Here is a 25,463-nt window from a genome sequence, read left to right as displayed (position 1 = left end):
ACCAGCAGAATAGTGAGTGCAGCTCTGGGGTATAATACAGGATGTAACTCAGGAGCAGTAATGTAATGTATGTACACAGTGACTGCACCAGCAGAATAGTGAGTGCAGCTCTGGGGTATAATACAGGATGTAACTCAGGATCAGTAATGTAATGTATGTACACAGTGACTGCACCAGCAGAATAGAGAGTGCAGCTCTGGGGTATAATACAGGATGTAACTCAGGATCGTGAGTGCAGCTCTGTGGTATAATATAGGATGTACTGTATTTCAAGGGACTGGTGTAATGGGGGGTTATACATAAAAGTAAACTTACCCTTTAAATATCTGGGCCCAATAGAGCAATATTATTTATTAATCCATAGTCACAAAGTTCTCACCTCAGAATCCTGTCAATGTCATCGTCCTGCCGCAGCCTCAATATTGGGGGATTGTCATTTCATAAACTACAGGAATTTATGAAGATTAAGGCTGCAAACAAAAGAAGCAAGAAAATGGATCAGTCCACAATGAACATTAGAAATATCCAACACCAGCAATACGGAGAGCTGACGATAATGAACAAAGCACAAAACACAAGGCTCAGTCTTGATACATTAATGCAAAGTTTGAAAAATGTGGAAGCTCTAACCCTGCAAAGTGACACTCCACCACAGACGGAGCTTGGTGCCCCACGCTTCCAGCTCATCTCAGGACCTCTGCCTGGTCCTTGCCTGACCGGACTTCCACTTATGGCACTTTAGCTCCGCCTGCATATTCATACTGCCGTGTTTGCTCTTTTTTCTCTTGAGCTTTAAGTGAGGTTTGAAAAGACCCGACATAGGGTCGAAACGTTACCTCAACACACTATTCCCCTGTGGTGTCTTCAATAAAAAATTTTTTGCATTGCATATCAAAATTTCCCAGAGTGCCACTGTTTTCTCTTTACTGGATAACTCTCTGGACTAAGTTCCAGGTTCAGCTCGCACCTACCTCATAGCCACAGAGTGCACGCCATTTCTGTATCACCACGAAGATATAACCCTGGACATCACTGTGACCCAAAAACGGCACCACCCCTGCCCGTGGGCAGTACCTGGTATTGCAGCTAAGGCTCATTTACTGCACTGAGATGGAGCTGTAGTACCAGGAACAACCTATGGTACAACAGTGGCGCTCTTTAAGGGTGAAAAGGTCAAGAGCTTCCAGGTATCAACCCATAAAGATGACTAAAACCTGACAGCTTCAGACATGATTTGACTCCACGTTTATTCTTCCAATGGGCATACAAATATTGCGGTGTTTAAAACACCTTAATTACACTTGGCAAGTGCTGAAAAGAATAAAAAATATGGACAAGAAAGGGATCTGGGCTGGGCCGCGACGCTTCTGTAGCGAGCTGCTGGTAATTGGGATTCATCACTTTTTCACTTGGGATTTTTACTACACAAACTCTGGGGTTTACATGTCTGCGCAGAACATCGTCCGCCACCGCCCGGCTACATTAATCAGGAGAAATAAAAGAAAGAAATAATCCAGAGATTTACCTAATTATTTTTTTTCTACTGCTTAAAAGAAACTGTAAATAGGTAAAAAGTCCTGAAGTCCGTACAGACACTGGAAAAAACATGTGCCCCCTTCCCCGTGGCCTCATATCACACATCGGAAGATGAATCATCTCAAAATACAATTTTTAACTTATTACTGTTAACCATCTGTCTGCTGGAAGTATAAGAAACTCTATTCCACTAATACTAGTGTTGCTCACATTATAATGCAGTTGCAACAGTGAGTATTCTTCTCTGAAATCAAGTAGCCTGTTTGCCTGTTCATCACTGCTCCCTGCCGTTAACCATCTGTCTGCTGATAGTATACAACTCTGCTGTCAATCATTTGTCTCCTGCCTGTTCACGATCAAATATATAACAATAGATCGTGTTTATATCAATGGTGGCTCAGTGGTTAGCACTGTTTGTTTGTTTTCCCAGTAATTCAGTGGGTTTCGTCCAAATATTCTGGCTTGGGAAACTCTGATACTTATAGGGAATTTAGGATGTAACAGTGATTATGATTTCAAAAAAATATCTGTAGAATTATTGGAGCTATAAAACTGAATAAAATAGAAATCCACACTCCTGACTCTGTGTTGTCTGATGTTTACTGCTCTGCTTATCTACCTGCCAATCTGCATTCCCTGTTGTCCTCACTGACCCACTTGCCATTTGGCATGTCTTGTCCTGCTGCTTCATCGCCTTTGGTCCATGTTGCTCCCCCTGACCAATCCACGTTCCCAGTTCAGCACATAACATTCTCTCCAGCAAGTTTTAATGCAGTAAAGTTCCACTACCATGGCTAGATACAACACTACTGGCATAGCTGGCACTTATGATACGATACCAGAATTTCCCTCGGGATCAATAAAGTGTATCACAGCAGCGTTACACAACAGCATTACAAACAAAACATTACGAACAGCATTACATAGAGTAATTACTAGACACAGATCCTGCGCATGACTAATCACAATACGTAAAAAACAAAAAGGTACACAAGTCTCTGATCCTTTACATTAGTGCGCCGGCCCTAGGTCATAGCCATATTTCACTTAGTGAATTGTTATACATCCCCATTGCAGTAGGCACAAACGATTTCCTGAATTTTTCCTTCTTGCACCTTAGTAGGATTAGACGGCTGCTGAATGTGATCTTCTGATTTAAGAACAGCCCGTATAGTGGGTGTGTATTATTGTTCATTATTCCCTGCACTTCTTCTGAATTAAATCTTCCACTACCTCCTCAAAAGAGTCAAGATGGAGGAAAAACAGCCGCGCTTGCCTTCTTGATAAGTTTGTTGAGCTTATTAGCGTCAGCTACTCGCACACTACTGCCCCAGCAGATGATAGCAAAAAAGATGGCGCTCGCTACAACGGACTGGTAGAACATTTCCAGCATTTTACTGCACACATTGAACGACCTGAGCTTCCGCAGAAAGTACAGTCTGCGCATTCCCTTCTTTTGAACCTTCTCTGTATGACACCTCCAATCAAGTTTGCTGTCAAGGTGAACCCCCAAATATTTGTAGGTCTCAACCATTTCCACCTCCTGGCCAGCAATAGTGATCGCTAAGTAGTCATATTTTTTCCTTCTATAACTCACCACCATCTCCTTGGTTTTCTTTACATTTAGTTCTAGACAGTTAGTCTGGCACCAATCCACAAAGTCAGAAACCACCCTTCTACATTCCTCCTCCCCCCGGTCCCCCACAATGCCCCCTACAATCACTGAGTCATCTGAGAATTTTTGGAGGTGACAGAAATCGGATTTATACTGAAAGTCAGCTGTATACAATGTGAAGAGGAAGGGTGACAGCACTGTACACTTAGGGGCTCCCACACTGCCAGATACCACCTCCCCCATCCTTACAAACTGCGGCCTGTCCGTCGCTTATCCAGTTCACCATCCCCTCATCCACTGCCATATCAGTCAACTTATTTTGTAATAAGAGTGGCTGTAAGGTATTGAAAGCACTAGAGAAGTCAAAGAACATGGCGCGCACTGCAGTTCCATCATTCCATCATTGTCCAAGAATGAATGTATTGTATGTAGCAGAGACACTACAGCATCAACCACCCCCAATCTCTGCTGGTACGCAAACTTCTTGGGGTCAGTGTAGGCCCTCACCCTCGGGCGCAAGTAGGCAAGTACTATTCTCTCCAACGACTTCATGCGATGTTAAGGCCACTGGACAATAGTCGTGTAGGGAAGTTGGAAAGGTGATCTTGGGAACCGGTACCAGGCAGGTGGTCTTCCACAGCACTGGCATTCTCAGAGATTGTGGGCTCCTGTTAAACAGGAGCTAAAAGACATTAAACAGGTGGTTTGCACACACTTTTAGGACACGTGGACTGAGGCCATCAGGCCAGCTGCTTTGCCAATGGCGAGTTTACGAAACTGTTTCCTCACATCACTTGTGGAGACAGTGAAAGCAGACAGTTCATCACCCAAAGTCAATGCTGACGATCGTTCCTCAGCTCTATCCCTCATTCCTGATGACGCAGCACATGTGTTGGTAAATCTGTTGAAGAACTCGTTCATTTCATTAGCCATGGGCAAATCCACTTCCCCATGCTCTGGCCTAGCCTTAAACCCAGTTAACTGCTTCATGCTCGACCACACCTCCTTGGAATTGTTGTGTGACAGTTTATTTTGTCATTTAATTCGGAAAGCCTCATGGGCATTCTTAATTTTCCCCTTTAAGTCCCTTTGTATCAATTTTAGTTTCTTAGTATCCTTCATTTTAAATGACAATTTTGTGCTTCTTTGGCTGCCTGCCATGGCTCAGGGCACAGCACTTCCCGGAGGAGCGTTGCATGTCCTAAAAGTCTCCTCACACCGGCTTGGCACTCTCCCCAAGGAAAAACATTCTCCCTTAGAGAATATATATATATATATATATATATATATATATATATATATATATATATATACACACACACACACAAATATATCAGAAATTAGAGAAGAAATTTTTTTTTCTGAAAATTATATATGTTTCATACTGAACATTTTAACATCCAAAGTCAGAAAAAGAAGCAGTTTGGGCTCGTTCCTTTTTAAGAGATTTTTTGTTAAGAGTTTGGCTACAAGTGAACCGTTCCGATCAGCCAACTTCTGCTTCTTCGACCTCCTATTGCGAAGTGTCCAAAGGCAAGTGACCCTTCTGAAACTACAATCAAAATCACAGGTATTTCATACTTCAGGTCATAAAGTGTTGAGTATGTTAATTAAGCGCTGCTGTGATGACAGGCAGCAGCCCCGGGAAACGCTCACATGGGGCACATAGGGGCAGCACGGTGGCTCAGTGGATAGCACTGCAGCCTTGCAGCGCTGGAGTCCTGGGTTCGAATCCCACCAAGGACAACAACTGCAAGAAGTTTGTATGTTCTCCCCGTGTTTGCGTGGGTTTCCGCAGGGTACTACGGTTTCCTCCCACATTCCAAAGACATACTGATAGGGAATTTAGATTGTGAGCCCCATTGGGGACAGTGATGATAATGTGTGCAAACTGTAAAGCGAAATATGTTAGCGCTATATAAAAATAAAGATTATTATTATTACATGGATCTGAGTGGTGGGTCAAACATAAGAAGCAGCAAAAATACAACCAACCGGTAGAAAAGACTAGAGAGGCTGATCCTCACGGTATACATGGTATAGGACGAGATTTTAAACTAACATTCGACAATTTTTTTTTAATTATTTCTTCATTTTCTTAGGAAAAAAACAAAATGGGAAAGTAAAATGTGAAGCTTCTTCTGCATTTTCGTGTGAAGTGATTACTTTATCAAACGAACTCCAAGGATGTGTGCCATCAATTATAAGAAATAAAAAAAATGCACCAAAAACACTGCAGTCGTTGTGACTTATGTAGCTCTTCGGAAAATCAATGTCCAAAAAAATGTATTTTTCTTTAATTCAGCATCTGTAGGACTTGGATGGAGCAATATTAGCTGCAGTGCTAAATAGTTTTAAAAGCTAATGAAACGCAAGATAAAACATCTCCAGCTTTACAGGAGTTTTTTAAAATATCTTCTCTAGATTTTAATGGAATATTGAGGTTACACGTAAAAAAAAAAAAAAAAAGAAGGAACTCGCATCAACAGCGCTATTTTTCTTATGAAAACGATTGAACTGTTGGTGAATCCCAACTATGTCAATAAATCTGTCAGGTAGCGCTGGTATCGGTTGCACTTTACAGACATCATCACTGTCCCCATTGGGGCTCACAATCTAGATTCCCTATCAGTATGTCTTTGGAATGTGGGAGGAAATCGGAGAACCTAGAGGAAAACCACAGGAACACGGGGACTGGGAGAACATACAAACTCATCGCAGATGTTGTTCTTGGTGGGATTGGAACCCAGAACCCCAGTGCCAACCACTGAGCCACCGTGCTACCCTATTTATATTTTATTATATTTATCATTTATTTATAATTTATATTATCTGCATACATTTTTAGATTTAGTATCGTACTTACATTTTATAGTTGTTACATTTATTTTATTGTTATTATTTATATTGTTTTATTATTTTATATTTATTAATTTATATTTATTATGATTTACATACTATATAAAAAAGTAAAAAAAAATATTTATATAATTATTTTTTTTTCCAAGAAATAGTCCAGTCAGAGTAAAACATGTTAAAGTGTGAATGCCAGTACTTGTGATGTGGTCAGGCTCATGCCCCGGACTTCTTTGGCTTGTGAGAGAACGGATTCAAAAAGTGGTACAGGAAAAGGCTGGGAAGTGTTCGCCGAGCATTCCAGGGCTTATGAATAAGGCCCTATGCGGATTCTACATAGGAGTATTTGCAGATCCCCTTCTGACAAAGAACGCTGTTTCCAATGCCAACATATATTTTCCTTGTAAATCTGTTCAGCTGTCTTGAAACCAGCCAAGTGGGACTCTCCAGCCAAATTTTGGAATTTGTATAAATATGTTCATTTGTATGTGTTTTGCTTTCTACACATGCAATCGTTTATCCATCAGCACGGGATATTTGGACATAAAATGTAAGTCTTTCTGACATCTGCAAACAGGATAAAAGAAATAAGCAAAGATGGGTGTTAGGTGTGGCGCCTGCATGATCGAGCCGATTGAGGGCGTATTAAAGGGAAAGTGGAGCCGAGGAGACATTAAATCACTGGGACAGGTAACGATAACAAATAGGGAACCCGGACAGATCATTTCGTTAATAATTTTAATTAAGGAATTCCTGCAAAAGCAGCAACTGATAAAGCCTAAAATCATTTGCAGATGTCCAAAGTAATATATCCTCCAGATTGGCCATAAAGTGACAACGCTGTGGAGTCACTGGTGGGTTAGGGAAAGTAGGGCACTATACAAAAATTGGCACCGAAAATAGGAAAAGCCGTCTTACTACTGTCAAAATGCCATCAGACAGGCGTCTGATTGGATCCAAATTTATTCTGCAGCAAGAGTGCAACTTATTATAGAAGCATAGAGTCTAGCTCCCATGAAGCAATTACCCGCTCTACTCCTCCTTGGTCAGACCTCATCTGGTATATGGTGTCCAGCTCTGGGCACCACCTTATAAAAAAGAAAACTGGAGGAAGTTCAGAGAAGAGCGAACAGGATGGTGAGCGGATTGCAAAGTATGTCCTACGAAGAATGATAAAAGGATCTGGGAATGTTTGTCTTGCAAAAAAGAAGACTAAGAGAAGACTTAATAGCTGTCTACAAATATCTGAAGGGCTGTCACAGTGTGGAGGGATCATCATTATTCTCATTTGCACATGGAAGCACAACAAGCAATGGAATGAAAATTAAAGGGATAAAATACAGATTAGATATTAGAAAATATATTTTGACAGTGAGGGTGATCAATGAGTGGAACAGGCTGCCACGGGGGAGGTGGTGAGTTCTCCTTCAATGGAAGTCTTCAAGCAGAGGCTGGACAGATACCAGTCTGAGATGGTTTAGTGAATCCTGCATTGAGCAGGAGGTTGGACATGAGGACTCTGGAGGTCCCTTCCAACTCTATGACCCCCAACATCCAGCCAATTTCATTAAGAATGATCTTCAGCGTGAAGAAGAATTAGAAGCCCTGGAAGTGGTGATATTATCATCCAGTCTCTGGAATTACATGGAGACATAAAAATTTGTAGAATGTCTGTGGTTAATTCTCCAAGATGTTTGGAACACCCTCCTTGCCGAAGTCCTTCAAAAACTGTGCACAAGTGTGAATAGAAGTATTCTGGATCCATAACTAGGCTGCAAGTGTAGGGCTCTTGAGACAGCATTTCTATGGATGTCTGTATTGAACCATTACTCACACCAAGAAACTTCATCAGATAGCTTGACTTGACTGCAGAGGCACGGATGAAGGTTCCAAAAGATGTTTTTTCTCTGGCTGAATTCTCGTAAATATGTACAATAGTAACAGCCGCAGCTGCAACAACTGCAGTAGGTAAAAAGACAATTCTGAACCGGGGATGTACAGAGATGGACCATGAAAGATGGCTGACAAACACTAACTGGCGAAGAAGGGAGGGACTACAGGACTACAGGGAGAGAGACAGGACAAACTTCTAAAAGGCAAACTGATATAATAGCAGTGTAACAGCAACAATACAAAACAACACTGTACAATTCCCAAGTCGTGGGACATGACAAAAAGAAATGATCAAGGTGAAGGGCGGCCACCAGTTATTGAGGGGATTTAGATTTATCTTTTGTTCATTCACTTTGCATTTTGTTAATTGATAAAAAAATAAATTATTAACACTTCTATTTTTTAACGCTTCTTACTTTGCAGCATTTTTTACACACCTGCCTAAAACTTTTGCACAGTACTGTGTGCTTGTAAACTTGTCTTGAAAGGATGCACATTTATTAGATGCTGATTTTAGAATTGCATAGATGCCATAGGAACAGACCCTGGGCCTCGCACCATTTTCTACTGGGAGGCGAGAACACTCTTCTCTCAAGAGGGATTGAATGGTTAGCAAATATAGTGACGGGGAAATTCGCCAAGTGGTCAAGGCAAGAGGATAGAGGGGGGAAAAATCTGGCATCATAATGGGGGTTCATTTTGGTCTTTGCTATGGAGCCTTCCATCTACTCCATTGTGCAAGTAAGAGGGTTATCTTACTGACAAACTCAATAACTCAATGCATAATCAGACCCCCACCAACCCCGAGAATGAGGTGAAGCGTCCGCTGCATAAATAGGAGTCGTAATGCATCTATGTCAGAAGTCAATAGGAGAAAACCTATGGACAAATCAATAGTGAAGTCACCAGACAAGGTCTTCAAATCAAGGAGCCTTTGGTGATGAAAACCCAGCTCATCATAGTCAGGCCTTTTCTGCAGTAACATGCGGATCATAAACCTGGACAATAAAGAAACAAGACAGAAGGAGAATCGATGCCTACAAAATGAAGGATGTTATCAATAACATGGATGGCAAGAAAAACAAACCAATTTTGGAACAAATCAAGCCAGACATGACTCTTGAAGCAAGGATCACCAAGCTACGGCTTGTCTACTCTGGGTACATCTTACGAAGAGAGCAATCACTGGAGAAGGACGTCATGGTCAGAAGAACAGAAGGAACAAGGTGAAGAGAAAGACCAGGAACCCGGTGGATCGATACAATCAAGAAAATGGCGGAGGTGGACCTATCTAGGCTTACACAAGATCGTTCATCAATTAAGTGGCCATGGTTCGAGATTGAGCTGAAGGCCATTGAGTAATAAAAATAGTGCACCTGCTTGATCATTGCTCTATACACTTTTTCTGCAGGAATGGTGGCCATCCATGGACACAACCACTACTGTAGATGGATACAAGTAAAAGGAGCAGTGGTCATCATGCATTTCATCTACAACTCCATTCACAAGGGCTCGCTAAAGGTTGCACCAGCTGACCTCCATCAATCATCCCATTTATAATCCATCTTGTATGTAGTGACAAAAATCCGTTAAGTTGCTAAAATACAATTCAGATAATAAAAAAAGACGCAATAGAGGCTCCACCGTCCCGCACAGCCAGCACAAATGAAGACGAAACCAAATTAACGCGAATAGTTCTGACAGTCAACGCTTAATCACTGGCAAAACTAAAGCGATAAGAAATTATCTAATATCTACAGTCAGTCATCAAAATAACGGCCCCTGCGTCCGTCTACAAGAGGGGCAGAAATGCAATACTGCTTGGAAGTCTCGTGTTATTTGAAGTGTGCGCTTAGCGGGAAAAAAAAAAAAGCGCTTCCACAAAAGGAAAAAAAAAAGTTTAGATTCCGCAAAGGTTTTGCTATCATTAGGGGCGATCAAATGTCATCAGCAATGAAGAAAGTGTCTATTTATAAGACGGCTCTTTCTTTCCATATAAAATGTTTGCGAGGTGCCGAGTGAGAAGCAGGGGGCTTTTACGACCCACCGACCCGCTCAGATCGTCACCGTTTATTTTACAAAGTTTATTCTCTAAGATCTTATCCTTTATAGAAAGCCAAGTCTGGTGTAAATATTAAATCCATTAGGAATGCGATTAGCTTCTTGAAGGAGAACAAATTTAGAAACTTCCCCCTCATTCCTGAAACTTTCATGTAACGAGAAGACATGGTTACAAGGTGACATGTTAGTGATTCGCTATAAACCGCCGGAGTGCACCCAAATGGCAAATATAAGCAACGGTATTGTTTCAATTACATATTACGTGGAGCGAGATATGTATATATTACAGGGATGGAAGGTTTCTCTTATAATAACGGCGCCACTCCTGTCTGCTGGTTATTTATGGTATTGCACCTCGTGCACAATTACTAAGTGTAAAATAAAATAAAAAAAAAAAAAAAGATTAAAAGTGTTTCCCAGCTAAAAAGAAACTTAATTAGTTATATAACTTTCTTACATAGTTCAGGTCTAAAAGGTACCATGATATTCAATGTCAACCTTGCGTCAAGTGTTCCAATAATACAGAAGAAGACATCTTGGGATCAGGGACAATACGCAAAATGTCCAACAATGCCTCCAATTATCCTGGATTTTTAGCAGTATCGGTCTTTTGATATGAGACAAAGGAACTTTTTGGGTCCCCAGTTTCTACGGCAACCTCTGCTCCATTATCGTTATACCCCCTTGACATGATGTATTGGCTAAAGATCGGGCACCTATCAGATCTGAAGTATATTATGTGTAAGACACAAACTGGAGGAAGATCTGCCACAACCAGCAGTTGCAGCTGAAGTTCAGGGCACCTTTCAGACCTGAATTTCTGAATATTAGGCCCCTGCTCCAGCATTAGCCTCATTGCCCTCACTGTGCTGGGGTCATCTCCCTCAGTTCCCAACCTTCGGGTTACTTTAGAAAATCTGCACACAACTCGGATATCAGGCTCCAAGGCTTTATAGGCCAGCCCAGATGGTGGTATGCCACCTGAGTATTCAGGAAGTTAGCGTCCATGATGCTGCTGCCCAGCTGGGCCCTAATTATTTGTCACCAAGTACCCCCTCATATACTCAGCTCTGTTAAAGGGGTTGTCCGGGCTTTTCACATAATCTCAGTACATATCTGGGCTGCAGAATTATGACAATAAGTAATTTACTTTCTGTCACTAGTTTGCACGGTTTTCTAGATATTCTAAACAGAACGTCCAAGGGGGGGGGGTGTTATGGCATTGAAATGAGAACTAGTCATAACCTCCTACTCTACTCCAAACATGCCCTCTATAGCAACAACCCCAACCTCCATAGCTACAGGCCCTCTCTGTCCGCATGAAGAAGCCCTCATCACATAATAACAAATCCTCCCCCTCTAGCAGCCTCACTGCAGAGAGCAGACCACCCAGCTGCTCCTCCCCCAGACACACGCTGAACAGTGATCTATGGAAAGTGAAACTAGTGAGGAGGGAAATGGCATTTGTTTTGAGGCCTACGCAGGTGGACTGTTAACCATGTGGTGTCATTGAACTTTGACACTGCATCATCTGACTTGTTGGCGCTCATTTTTTTGAAATCCAGCGTCCTTTCAAACCTATTTATGTCTGTGATACCTGTATGTATCTTGTGGTATTTCCTGATGAAGGGGGCATGAAACCCCTGAAACGCGTAGAATAAAACCACTGCAATCATACAGCACTCTCCTGGAATTTGTCTAAAGCGGCAGCGCGGAATATAGCTACGAACCTCCCTTGGATCTATCATTTCTTCTGGTCACTGAAGACCTGTGGATCTGCAGCAGCCGCTACCTACACGCTCTTATCTCATCCTAACCAGGTGAGCATATTTCAAGATATACTGTCCTTTGCAACGTGGATAAGACCCTATTGCGCTTTTGTCTCCCCCCTTTTTTTGCAATAGGAGGGACTTGGTAGCAGATCAGTGTGCTAAAGCAGAGCTAGGAAAGTCAGGATGTACTTGGAAGCAGATCAGTGTGCTATAGCAGAGATAGGTATGACGGGAGGCACTTGGTAGCAGATCAGTGCGCTATAGCAGAGCTAGGTATGTCAGGATATACTTGGTAGCAGATCAATGTACTAAAGCAGAGCTAAGAATGTCAGGATGTATTTGGTAGCAGATCAGTGTCCTATAGTAGAGGTCGGTTTTTCAGGAGGCACTTGGCAGCAGATCAGTGCGCTATAGCAGAGCTAAGAATGTCAATATGTACTTGGTAGCAGATCAGTGTCCTATAGTAGAGGTCAGTTTTTCAGGATGTACTTGGTAGCAGATCAGCGTGCTATAGCAGAGCTAGGCATGTTAGGATGTACTTGGTAGCAGATCAGTGTGCTATAGCAGAGCTAGGAATGTCAGGATGTACTTGGTAGCAGATCAGTGTGCTATTGCAGAGCTAGGAATGTCAGGATGTACAGTACTTGGTAGCAGATCAGTGTGCTATAGCAGAGCTAGGAATGTCAGGATGTACTTGGTAGCAGATCAGTGTGCTATAGCAGAGCCAGGTATGACAGGAGGCACTTGGTAGCAGATTAGTGTGCTGTAACGTGATTTTATCCATTCTGGTACAGTACATACACATCCGACAGACAACTCCTCCAGCCAAGGGGCAGCAGCAGCGGATATTCATACTTAAACAGGTGTTGTGCCTTCACCCGACACCACCAGGTAAGCGCAACAAACCCTCAGTCGTGTTCTTTTTTAAATGGTTCGGCGTTAATGTGTGCACTTTTGCCCCCTATGAGTTCACAAAGTGCCTCCTGATATATCTACCTCTACTATACTGTACCTCTCTGCCACTAGGTGCCTCATGCAAAGTAGCACTGTACCAACACCCTCTGTCCGTGCTGCACCATATCTGCTCATTTGTACAGAGTTTGAGCTGCATAACTTAAACATTTTTATTTCATAAATCAATAATACACGTGAAAATAGCCAATTATATACTTTATCTCATTAGAGAAATCTGCTTCTTTCCCCTCATAATTTGATCACATAGGTAAAATGTCTCCAGTAAATATGGATTTTCAGTTGGTGCTGATAAGATTCTATGCAGAGGGAAGGGAAAGGAGATGCTAGAGGCCGACTGTTACAGCGGTAAAGGGCACGAGTTCCCAGCGCTGTGCTACTCACTGCATTTGTCGCTATATTCCTTGCATTAGTCTTTATGCAGCTCTTCCAGCTTTGCTGCATATCCCTGACATGGCTATAGGGAGGGGCAGCCAGATGCTGCAGGAACTTAACCCTTCTGTGTCCTACAAGGTTTAACTTCCCCAGACTATGCCCAGGCAGCAGTAGGTTTAGGCAGCTCCTTCCAGAACTCCTTGCCTGAACGTAGGTACCTAGTCGGTTGTCCCTAGTTCCTTTTTTTGCATGTTCGCTCTGTCTCTCCTGTTATTGACCCGGCCAACTCGTTTACCCCGATCTCTCCACTCCTGACCTCGGCTATGTACAATGAACACGTGCTGCCTGCCCTGACCTTGGCTACATATATTGAACCCATGCTACCTGCCCTAACCTGGATTGTCTGACCATGTCTTTGCCTTCATCCTCCTGTACCTTGTACTTGTGTGTCTGACCCTTCGCTCAGCAGCTGCAGACCTGGGGACTGCGTCGAAGAGGCACCTGGTGATTATCAGCAGCCAAGCCTATCTTCACATCAGAAGCTCTAGTGAATACCAGTTAATCACGCAGTTATGCCTCTCCAGGATAAACCCGGCCAGTGGCGCAGTGGGTCCACACCCACCAGTGTTACACCGACATAGACACATTGCTGCAAACTCTACTGAAACAATACTAACTTTTCTAAAAAACTTTTTTAACCCCTTTAAAGTGGTTGTCTCTTCAAGACAACCCTTTCTCTAAAAACACCCACCACCCCCTTCTGATCATTAGATCACCACTGGTCTAGCCCACGAAAATTCAACGTGGCCACACATTTCTGCTCTAGGCATCCAGAGCGTGATTAGCTTTATTGGTTTATTGACATAACCTCCTTAAAGTTTGAAACTACAGATTCCTCTTAATAATCCTAAAATATTATTTGGTTTAGAAACAATTTGGAAATCCCCTTTATGAGTTTTTGAGCTAATAGTGGGGTTTGTCTTTTATAATCTAACCATTGCTAAGAGCATCTCTCTCCTTGGAGGACTCAACATGTCCATGCATTACCTAGACAGATATCCAAGAAGTATCATTTCTCCTTGCGGAGAATGACATGCTAAGCATGTCGAGGTGAGGAGACTTAAAGCCGCAATGCATTGATTTTAAGAAGCACAACGTAATTCTTCATTTCTCCTACGGGGGTGCTGCAGGGATATTTTACATAACAAGCTCCCTGATCGCTGAGGATTATACACAAAATACTAGTTGTATCAATAATACAATTTATGCTACTTAAACCCCAAAGATATTTCAATCAATGACTACCGAATACCTGTACTGGTAATTTGAGTTTTTTGTTCCCAAATATTATACGAGATTATTTTTCTTCAAGAACCTCACTTCCTCCTACGAGTAGCTAAATAAACACGACGGCTTACACCAGTTATTGTTTGGAAATCCATAATATATGGTTCCGCCTAACACTAACAATGTCTTCGATTCTGCTCCGAGCTGAGTTCATGATAGATACCAGACCCTGGGAGACAGCGGGGACTTTAAACATGTCAGTGCAAACGCCGGGAAAAGAAAGTCCACAGGTCCAACACTCCACGATAAATTCCCCCAAAGAACCTCCACAGCCTGCTCGCTAGAGGCTTACTCCATGTCTGCTGGAAATGATCAATTTCTGAGACAATTGTTTTGAGAGCTGTTTTTTTTTTTACCCACATGAAAGTGGCTTACATTCAATGTTACGTCAGGGTTTTAATACCGGGCGGATACAGAATTTGGGAATTTTTTGCTTGTGTATTTTGTAGAACCGTTCCACCTGACGTAAGCAAGATGTCACGAACAGTGGGGCATGTAATCTGTTACACAGTTTATTTGCCCTTGTGATCCAGCGCCATAGCAACCACTCCAGCTGCCGCTGCCGTGGGTCTCGCTGCAGGGCTGGCAGCGATGCCATTGCACAAGACTAAGCATTGCATTATAAGCAGAGATGAGCCAATCAAATCACAAATCAAATTTGTTTCAAATTTTGCCAAAACATTTCAGATTCACGAGAATTTGATATTTTACGGGATTCGATTTGCACAAATCCAACAATGCAAAATGGTGGAGCACGCCACAATATTGCTGGATTCTTTATAGGACCGATCTCTTCAGTCCAGATCTTCAGATGCTGAGACTTACTTAGACACACATGGGGGACGTTGCACCTCACATGGCCAAGACTAACTCTACATTGTGACATCTGTTCAGATATTTGTAGAAAGCTATTAAGTCTCCTGTTAACCTTCTTTTATGCAGGCTAAACATTCTCAGATCCTTTAACCGTTCCTCGAAGGACATACTTTGCAGTCTGCTCACCATCCCGGTTGCTCTCCTCTGAACTTGCTACAGTTTTTCAATGTCTATTTTTAAAACATAGTGCTCAGAACTGGACACGGTATTCCATATGCGACGTGACCAAAGAGGAGTAGAGGTGAATAATTACCTCACGTGAGCTAGAATCTATGCTTCTCTTAATACATCCTAGAACAGTACTTGCATTTTTTGCTGCTGCATCACCTTGTTGACTCATGTGCAGTCTGTGATCTATTAGTATACCCAAGTCTTTTTTCACATGTGCTGTTGGCTGTTGGTTCTATTCCTCCTATTCTGTAGATGTAATTTTTGTTTTTCTTGCCCAGATGTAGAATCTTGGAATTCTCCATGCTAAATACCATTCTATTAGTCGCTGCCCATTGTTCAAGGTTACCTAGATCCTTCTGAAATCCTTTCTCTGTCTTCTCTAGTGTTAGCCATCTCTCCTAGCTTTGCATCGTCTGCAAATATGATCAGTTTACCTTCAGTTCCCTTATATAGATCATTTATAAAACTGTTGAACAAAACAGGGTCCATAACAGAGCATTGTAGCACCCAACTTGAAACACTCTTCCAGTTGGATGTACAACCATTTATCACCACTCTTTGAGTACAATCACTGAGCCAGTTATAAATCCAAGACCAATAAATATTATTAAAGACCAGTGACTGTTGGGAGCTCTGGTGGAGACTTTACACTAGTATCCACAAGCTTTAAGTTATACCACTGGTCATAGCACTCATATCACTACACTACATGGGGCTATTTCCATATATTGAGATAGGAAAGTGCAAGGTTCAGTTGGCCATACACTCTGGATAGCTGTTGGCCAAATGCTTAGCCAACAGATATCTCTCTAGAGCTCCTACTCATATGCATGCTCAGCCCTGCCGAGAGAGTGGTATAAAGTTGTACATACACATTAGACATCTGACCATCGAACTATTCTTTTGGCTGACAGGTCAAGTATCTCTCCCGACTTCCCCATACACAGGAATGATCAGCTTGGGCCAGTATACGAGTGGATTACTGCTAAAGTAGCTAATCTCACTGCAATACAAAACGATTGGGTGATTGTATTCCACCCATGTAAAATGTCTCCCATCACCTTTTGGTGGACAATCAAGAGGCCCTCATATACATTATATGGTTGCCTGATTTGGTCAATATTGGTAGGTTTGGACAACTTTTATGTAATGTGTAAGGCAGCCTTTAGATTGAACATCCGCCTCCATACTGACCATTGTTAGAAGTCTATTATTTTGAGACCTCTATAAATTAGATGGAGCAGAAAGCAGCTCCAAGATTATATTTCCCTCTCTTTCTCTCTCCCGGGAGGACCGGTCAGAGCATTGTCTTAATTGGGTATTGTGTAATACATATGTTTCCCTCCGATGGCGCTGCAGAAGAATTGAACATTGGCTGCCAGACAGTCCCAAAAGTCCACTAGAAGACAAGACCAATTGAAGGTGACTGCTGAGACAATCACTTACCACTAAGGTCTTTTCTTGTGGCATGCTTCATTAATAAGGATCGGGACGTTATAACAATACACATTCTGTCAGTACAAATAATATGAGCTGAACACACAGGGACAGAGACAAGTCTCCAAATACACGACTGTGATCTTGTCAGCAGCCAAGTTTGGATAAATGAGAAGAAACATTCAGCCTTGACTTGATACATTCTTCCCCCATTTGCGGAGCGAGGACCGATTTGATGCCCGACTCTTATACAATTAATTTACCATAAAGAACCTCGATGAAATGCATTGTTCTGCCGGGAAATTAGCATCTCTAAGAAAAGCAATAAAGACACCTGCAGGCAGCGAGAGATTATTACAGATAACGGAGGAGAATAGAAACATCATCAAGAATGATAGAAATGTAGAGCTGTACAGCAGCTGCTGAACGACAACGTTCTTTGTGGCTTTCTTCAAGACATCACTGTAAATAAATAGACTTTGACCTTTCCTTACGGGGGATTGTAGATACTGTACTGAATGTGCATTGTGCACTGTAGTCTCTTATAATATCACATTCATATCTAGGCTGGACAACACAGAATACGACTACGGAGAAACAGAAGACTGTCCTTCCATCTTAAAGTAAATGAAAAGAAAATGGCTCAAAGAGTGCTATGTACGTCCATTATAAAGCCCTCCCCCCAAACCAGGAATTGTCTAGTAGCAGCACAGTGCATGTTAATAGCTACAGAAAACTCAAGCAAAGGGATTATCTTCTCTGAAGAGAGCTGCCCAAGGATTGGCTGATCGTTGCAGTCATGACACATTGTTGTAGACACATTCCTGTCCTGGTTCAATGTCCTGTTCCATGCTCCAAGTTCCTGTCCTGGTTCCATGGTCCTGTTTCATGCGCCAACTTCCTGTCCTGTTCCATGGACCTCTTCCATGCGCCAAGCTACTGCCCTGGTTCCATGGTCCTCTTCCATGTGCCAAGTTCCTGTCCTGGTTCCATGGTCCATCTCCAATTTTCATGTTCCGGTCCTAGCTCCATGGTTCTATTCCATGTTCAATGTGTTCCGGTCCTTGAGTTACAGTTCCATGGTCTTGCCCTGGCTCTGCAGTCCTGTTCCACGCTCCACATTCTTTGTCCTGGTTCTGTGGTCCTGTTCTATGCTCCACATTCACTGTCCTGGCTCTGTGGTCTTGTCCTAAGCTCCACATTCATTGTCCTGGCTCTGAGGTCCTGTCTCATGCTCCACACGTTCCTGTTTTAGCTCCATAGCCCTGTTGCATGCTCTACGGTCCTGTTCTAGCCTTATGGTCATATTCCACAATCCAAATTTTGCTTCTGGCTTCATGGTCTCGATCCATGCTTTACATTACTATCCTGGCTCCAGGAGGACCCTCTACCATGCGCCAAGTTCCTGTTCTGACTGTATAGTCCTATTTCATGTGCTAAGTTCCTGTCCTGGCTCCATATTTCTGTTCCATGTTCCACATTACTGTCCTGGATCCACAGTCCTGTTCCATGCTACAATTTTGTTGCCCTGGCTCTGCAGTCCTGTTGCTCCCCCCGAGTGTTCCTTTCCTAGCTCCTTGGCACTGTATCAAACTCTATGTTCCTGTTCTGGCCACATGGTCATATTCCACAATCCGTATTCTGCTTCTGGCTCCGTGGCCCTGATCCATGATTTACATTACTATCCTGACCTCTACCATGTCCATGCTCCTGCTTTGGCTCAATAGTTCATTTGCATGCTTCACATGTTCATGTCCTGACCTCATAGCCCTGCTCCATGGTTCACGTTCCAGTCCTGGTCCCACATTTCTATAAAGTCATCAATGTGAACAGAACAGTACTCCAAGTGCTTGGTTGTGAAATAGTAATCAGTGTGCCCGCCTTATGGTGGATAATCCCAGACAAACCACCATACAAGAACATAAATATTTAAAAGAGGAGGCAGTTCTCCAACTTTGTTGCAAAAAGTTCTATTAATCCATCATGCAATGTTTTGGCTACAATAAGACTGAGGAAAGCTAAAGTTATAGCCAAAACGTCACATGATGGATTTATGCATCTTTTTGCAACAAAGTTGGAGTGCTGCCTCCTTCTTCCTATATTTTGGTTCCATATTCCTGTCCTCGCTCCGTGGTCCTGTTCCATACTCCACATGTTCCTGTCCTGGCTCTATTTCCCTTTTCCATGTTCCACATTCCTGACCGAGAGTCATGGTCCTGTTCCATGCTCCCAATTTGTTACTGGTGCGACCACGGGATCATATTCTAAAGACCACAACCTGGGGATCATCACACAGCAACGTTTATACCTTTTCATGTGGATAAAGAGTGGAAAAACAGGGAATCACTTAAACTCTGGACCCCAGGATATACAGTGCAAATCAAGGAGGACCCCGAGTGTCGAAACTCTTCTCGAGTAGGAGAAACATGAGGTCGTTTGTTCACTATATAAAAGGGCAAGCAGGGAGCATCAGAAGAAATTCGTGAACAAATGGGGTCCAAAAATCACAGTTCTAAATAAAATTAAAATTGGTTTACACACACACACACACACACACATTATATATATATATATACATACACACACATACATATATATATATATACACACACATACCGTACACACAGTATATATATATATATATATATATATATATATATATATATATATATATATACACACACACATACACACACACACACACACATATACAGTGCCTACAAGTAGTATTCAACCCCCTGCAGATTTAGCAGGTTTGATAAGATGCAAATAAGTTAGAGCCTTCAAACTTCACACAAGAGCAGGATTTATTAACAGATGCATAAATCTTACAAACCAAAAAGTTATGTTGCTCAGTTAAATTTTAATAAATTTTAAACATAAAAGTGTGGGTCAATTATTATTCAACCCCTAGGTTTAATATTTTGTGGAATAACCCTTGTTTGCAATTACAGCTAATAATCGTCTTTTATAAGACCTGATCAGGCCGACACAGGTCTCTGGAGTTATCTTGGCCCACTCCTCCATGCAGATCTTCTCCAAGTTATCTAGGTTCTTTGGGTGTCTCATGTGGACTTTAATCTTGAGCTCCTTCCACAAGTTTTCAATTAGGTTAAGGTCAGGAGACTGACTAGGCCACTCCAACACCTTGATTTTTTCCCTCTTGAACCAGGCCTTGGTTTTCTTGGCTGTGTGCTTTGGGTCGTTGTCTTGTTGGAAGATGAAATGACTACCCATCTTAAGATCCTTGATGGAGGAGCGGAGGTTCTTGGCCAAAATCTCCAGGTAGACCGTGCTATCCATCTTCCCATGGATGCGGACCAGATGGCCAGGCCCCTTGGCTGAGAAACAGCCCCACAGCATGATGCTGCCACCACCATGCTTGACTGTAGGGATGGTATTCTTGGGGTCGTATGCAGTGCCATCCAGTCTCCAAACGTCACGTGTGTGGTTGGCACCAAAGATCTCGATCTTGGTCTCATCAGACCAGAGAACCTTGAACCAGTCTGTCTCAGAGTCCTCCAAGTGATCATGAGCAAACTGTAGACGAGCCTTGACATGACGCTTTGAAAGTAAAGGTACCTTACGGGCTCGTCTGGAACGGAGACCATTGCGGTGGAGTACGTTACTTATGGTATTGACTGAAACCAATGTCCCCACTGCCACGAGATCTTCCCGGAGCTCCTTCCTTGTTGTCCTTGGGTTAGCCTTGACTCTTCGGACAAGCCTGGCCTCGGCACGGGAGGAAACTTTCAAAAGCTGTCCAGGCCGTGGAAGGCTAACAGTAGTTCCATAAGCCTTCCACTTCCGGATGATGCTCCCAACAGTGGAGACAGGTAGGCCCAACTCCTTGGAAAGGGTTTTGTACCCCTTGCCAGCCTTGTGACCCTCCACGATCTTGTCTCTGATGGCCTTGGAATGCTCCTTTGTCTTTCCCATGTTGACCATGTATGAGTGCTGTTCACAAGTTTGGGGAGGGTCTTAAATAGTCAGAAAAGGCTGGAAAAAGAGATAATTAATCCAAACATGTGAAGCTCATTGTTCTTTGTGCCTGAAATACTTCTTAATACTTTAGGGGAACCAAACAGAATTCTGGTGGTTTGAGGGGTTGAATAATAAATGACCCTCTGAATAAACTTTTCACAATTTAAAAAAAAATTACACAAAGAAATAACATTCTTTTTTGCTGCAGTGCATTTCACACTTCCAGGCTGATCTACAGTCCAAATGTCACAATGCCAAGTTAATTCCAAATGTGTAAACCTGCTAAATCTGCAGGGGGTTGAATACTACTTGTAGGCACTGTATATAGTGTGTGACTCAAACACTTCTCTAAACTATTCCTGATGAGCTTCATGGTGTCGACAGACTGAACTGTCCATTCTTACTTTAGCTTTTTTTTAGCAACAATATAAATTATTATCTCAAGTAAATATTATTGTTCGGCGGACTGTTACACGCTCGCTAACAGACCTGAAAAATCTAGTTATTGGAGAACACTAAGCATTTACAAAGAATATATCTGGAAAAAAAATCACCAATAATCACATCCTTGAGTTGTCATTGTACGGTCGCCCAGCTTTCCTGGAAAGAGGCATCACTAAAAAACAGAGGAGTATAAGGACAATTTTTTATCAAATTGGGCTTTCATGGATAGAAGAAAGGGTTGGCTTTTTTATTTAAAGGAATCAGCTCCACAATGGTCAACAGACCATGTCTGGTATTGCAGCTGTTGTCGACTCCACAGCCTTGTCCTAAACTAAGAACAGCTCTTGCTCTGCTGGACTCCTAGCAGCATCCAGTACTACATCTCCTCTGCAGGAGTTGCCGGAGCCAGATTCACAAGGACCAGCAGTTCATTGGGTTAACTGTTTTTGGAGAGCGAGTCGTCTTTTAATTTAACAATGGCCATTCTTTCATATGTATCTCTGTTGACATAACTAACTTTAGAGTGTGGTAGTCAGGCTTGAGAGGGCTTCTTTGGGCTTTTGGACTTCAGCATAACTGCAACCTATGCATCCCATATAGCTATAATTGTAGTTGCTCTGGTCACACATTGGTAAGCAGACCCTTTGCTCATCAAATGATGCATGATAATTCGGTTGTGAAGCTTTTCTCCTGGCGTCCTTGCTTCAGACTTTTTAGGATAATGGGTGTTTTCATTTAGTCATTTGTCTGCCCCATCACCTTTCAGTGCGGCTTTATATACTTTACCCCCTGCTGGTTAAAGTCGCATTTGGATGTCCAGCCATACTGCTGCAGCTCAAGACAGTCAGTGAAATATCTGCTAGGGTCTCACTGCTTTTTATGTTCTTTACCCTGCACCTATCTTCTTTTTAGGAAGTAGGCGACATATTCTCTAACAGTACATACTTATTCCTTTGTTTTGTATTCTGTGGTTTGTTTTACTCACTCTGGGATCTTTCTATTTCAGCACACTTTCTCTTCTGTAGGTAATTTGCACTCTGCTCTGACCTCCAGTTCTTTAGTAGGAACGTGAGGCACTCGACGGCCTTTCAAGTATCATAGGTCTGAGTTGCCATCATCTAGTCTGTGTTTAGGGCTATCTCGGCTCTCGCACCAACCACTAGGGACTGCAGGGTCATATTCTTTAGTCTGTACAGGAAACGGCAGGGTCAGTTGCAGTTTTATAGTGTGTTACCTGTTTTTCTGAGTAAGTTGCTCCACTATCATAATATTTAACATGAGTAAATTGCTAAGTACTTGTGTTTGCAGCTTATGTTTTGGGGAGAGTATTTGATTAAAGAGATCCAGATGAACAATGGATCCCATCCAGCAATGCTTCCTCTGAAAAAAAGAACATAAATTAGCTTCTCAACATAAGACAGAGAACTGATTCTCTAGGGCCATATATTGTAGACATCATGTAAGCTACTGTCTGATTCTGTAACATGATTAAGGATTTTATCCTATCTAGAAACCCAGCACTCACTTCTTCCAGCTTCAGTGTCGGGCTTTGCTCTCTAATCCAGTGCTAGTCTTCGTAGTTAAATCCATCAAGCACCTTTGATATCATTATCCAAGGCCTTTCTTAGGCTGACTCAGGTGGCTATGAGCCGCATGAGTATTGTGGTATTAATGCACTTTGTTATTATGTATTTCCTGGACAGTGTCAGACTGAAGAACATTGGGCCCACCAGAGGATTTTATTCTGAGGGCACACCTTTCTCCCCTACTCAAAGCTCCCATAGCAGCTGCAAGTTTTGCACTATGAACTCTCCATAAGGAGAAGCCAGGGCCCACCGGAGGATTCTCCGGTTCTCTGGTGGGCCAGTCTAACCCTGTTCCTGGAGTTAAGTTACACACCCCACTTAGTTCTGTTCAAGACGTGTCTGATTAGAATTCAGCTGCTCCACACTGCTATCCAGCTACCAGTTATTGCCATGCTTTTCATTCAGCTATTCTTACCGTTCAACCCTGCTACAACAAAGTACCTAATAACGAACTCACCTCTGCTAGTACTAGTGCTATTTACTAATTTAATTCTGCTCCAAAAATACCTGAAAACGAAGTCGTCTCTGCAATTACTGGTGTTATTTACACCTTCAATTCAGCTCTAACAATACCGGATAACCAACTCGTCTCTGATATTCTGGACAACTGCATCTTTATCTCTGCTATTCACGTGCAGTTTGCACATTTGTCTCTGCTACATCTAGTGATTCCTGCTTAGTCTATCCATCTGTCATCCTGCATATACAGCTGTACTTGTCCTCGGTGTTCCATGTGCAGTCCGGCAAATCTATCTTCGCTGTATCATCGCCTCTGTTCCGGGCTGCTAAGCTTGACTTACAGTTTAGAGAATCCACCTCACCAGAGGAACTCATAAAAATATCGATTTGCCTCTCATCAATACTATATATTGGAAAGATAAACTGGGGGGCAAGCGACATGTCTAGCTCTCACTGGTGTGGTTAGTATAGAAAATCAATATGGTCCAGAAGTATTTTCATTTTAGAACTAGGCATAGAAAGGTAGGAAACAGCCCCCATTGGAGGTATAATGAGGGTCAAGAACAGATTGTAAAATAATAGGCACAGCTATAATGGATGCAGAAGACGCAGTTGTACCAAGGTTCGGTGCTCCAAGGGTCAAAAGACCCCGTTGCCACACAAGACGCCAGTATTAAATATGGCACATGGTAGGTGGACTGTTACAGGTTGTGTATCGGGATTCAGGAGTTTAAGTTATGCTCGTACGGCAGAGCATCCAATAAATGCTATTATATAAAGAGACATGAAGACCCCACAGATCTTCCCTTTACGTTCTGTGTGACAGCTAACATGAAATGAAAAGTGATCCTCAGAAGTGGCACAATGTAGTCGAAAACAAATATATGTTCCCGGGCTCTTTCTCCCTTTCCCCATTCCATCACGATAAGTTACCTAATTATTTTAAATTCTCGGCAGCGTCCCATTGTTGCTACATATTTATTATTTCAATATTTTACATTTGATCTTCATTCCCATCAAGCGCTAAATATCATCACTTCCCCTTTTTCATTGCCTTTCGTGATTCTAAATCGGTGACTCGCGGGACGGCTTCCCGCTGTTTGAATGATCAAGGCCCGTCACGGAGCGTTTGCATCCTTAACATTACACTTTGTACATAATTCATTTAATGCACGTTTTTCAAGTTTCGGGTAATAAATTGCAACAAGAAAAGGCGAAAAAAAAGGAGAAAATATCAATCACTGTAAAGTATTATGGCGGCATCATGAAATGTCAGGAGAGCGCCTAACAATCCCATTGTTCCCGCAGAAGAAGGACCTCTTAATTTGGTGTCCGGATATTACATGTTCAAGTGTCTGTAACAATGGCAAGAAAAATGTAAAAGGTGGATGCCGAGCATTTGAGAAAGGAGTGATGTCTGTCCTTTCAACCCTCATTGAAGCCAAAACGTCACTTTTTTCAAAGGGGTTTCTTCCGACCGAGAAATAATGATCATAAACAAGTGTATTACCAAAGACGAAGAATGAATGTCCATCTCTTTAGAGCCCATATTTTGTCCAATTCTTAAAGTATCTTTATGGGGGTTGGAAATTCATTTTTCTAGTACAGATCTCCATATCTCTTCTGCAACAACCGGGATCAGAACTACCTCCGATCCCAGCTGTGTAAACCCTAAGATGCTTCGGTCAACACAAACTGTGGCATCTACGTGATTAAACAGATGGAGAAGGCTCCTTCTGGCAATCAATGATGCAATTGTGGACTGCCAATGGTTTTTCACGGCAGTCGGAGGCCTAACATAATTGCCCCCCCAGGTCTTTTGATCTCAGCATTTCTATTACGTTTCTATTTCGTTACACATAGCGATATCGCTGTAACGTCACCGATTTTATGCCGCAGCAGCAATATTGCTAGCGATATCGCTACATGTGATACTTACCGCCGACCGGCTCCCCTGCTGATCGTGCGAGAACGTCCTGGACCATTTCTCGTCGGGCGCTTCCTGCTGGGCTTCCTGTGGCGTCGCCGAGCGTCACGTGGACGCAGGCGGGAGGACGTTAGGATCGCCTCGTCTGACAG

At 42.5% G+C, this 25,463-nt stretch overlaps 1 protein-coding gene across 10 annotated transcripts in view; it reads right to left on the bottom strand.

Moving 5' to 3' along the window:
- Positions 1 to 25,463, bottom strand: part of FOXP1 (forkhead box P1) — a 794,287-nt gene that overhangs the window by 509,329 nt on the left and 259,495 nt on the right. For all 10 annotated transcript variants that reach the window (XM_073569710.1, XM_073569708.1, XM_073569704.1 and 7 more), the window contains one exon: positions 380 to 470. The gene's annotated coding sequence lies outside the window, so the exon portion shown is untranslated. The remainder of the gene's footprint in view (positions 1 to 379; positions 471 to 25,463) is intronic.

Source organism: Dendrobates tinctorius, unplaced genomic scaffold (genome assembly GCF_039654945.1).
Source record: "Dendrobates tinctorius isolate UK_male_01 unplaced genomic scaffold, ASM3965494v1 ptg000027l, whole genome shotgun sequence".
NCBI classification, from domain to species: Eukaryota; Metazoa; Chordata; class Amphibia; order Anura; family Dendrobatidae; genus Dendrobates; species Dendrobates tinctorius.
This window is presented reverse-complemented; position numbering and strand designations above follow the sequence as displayed.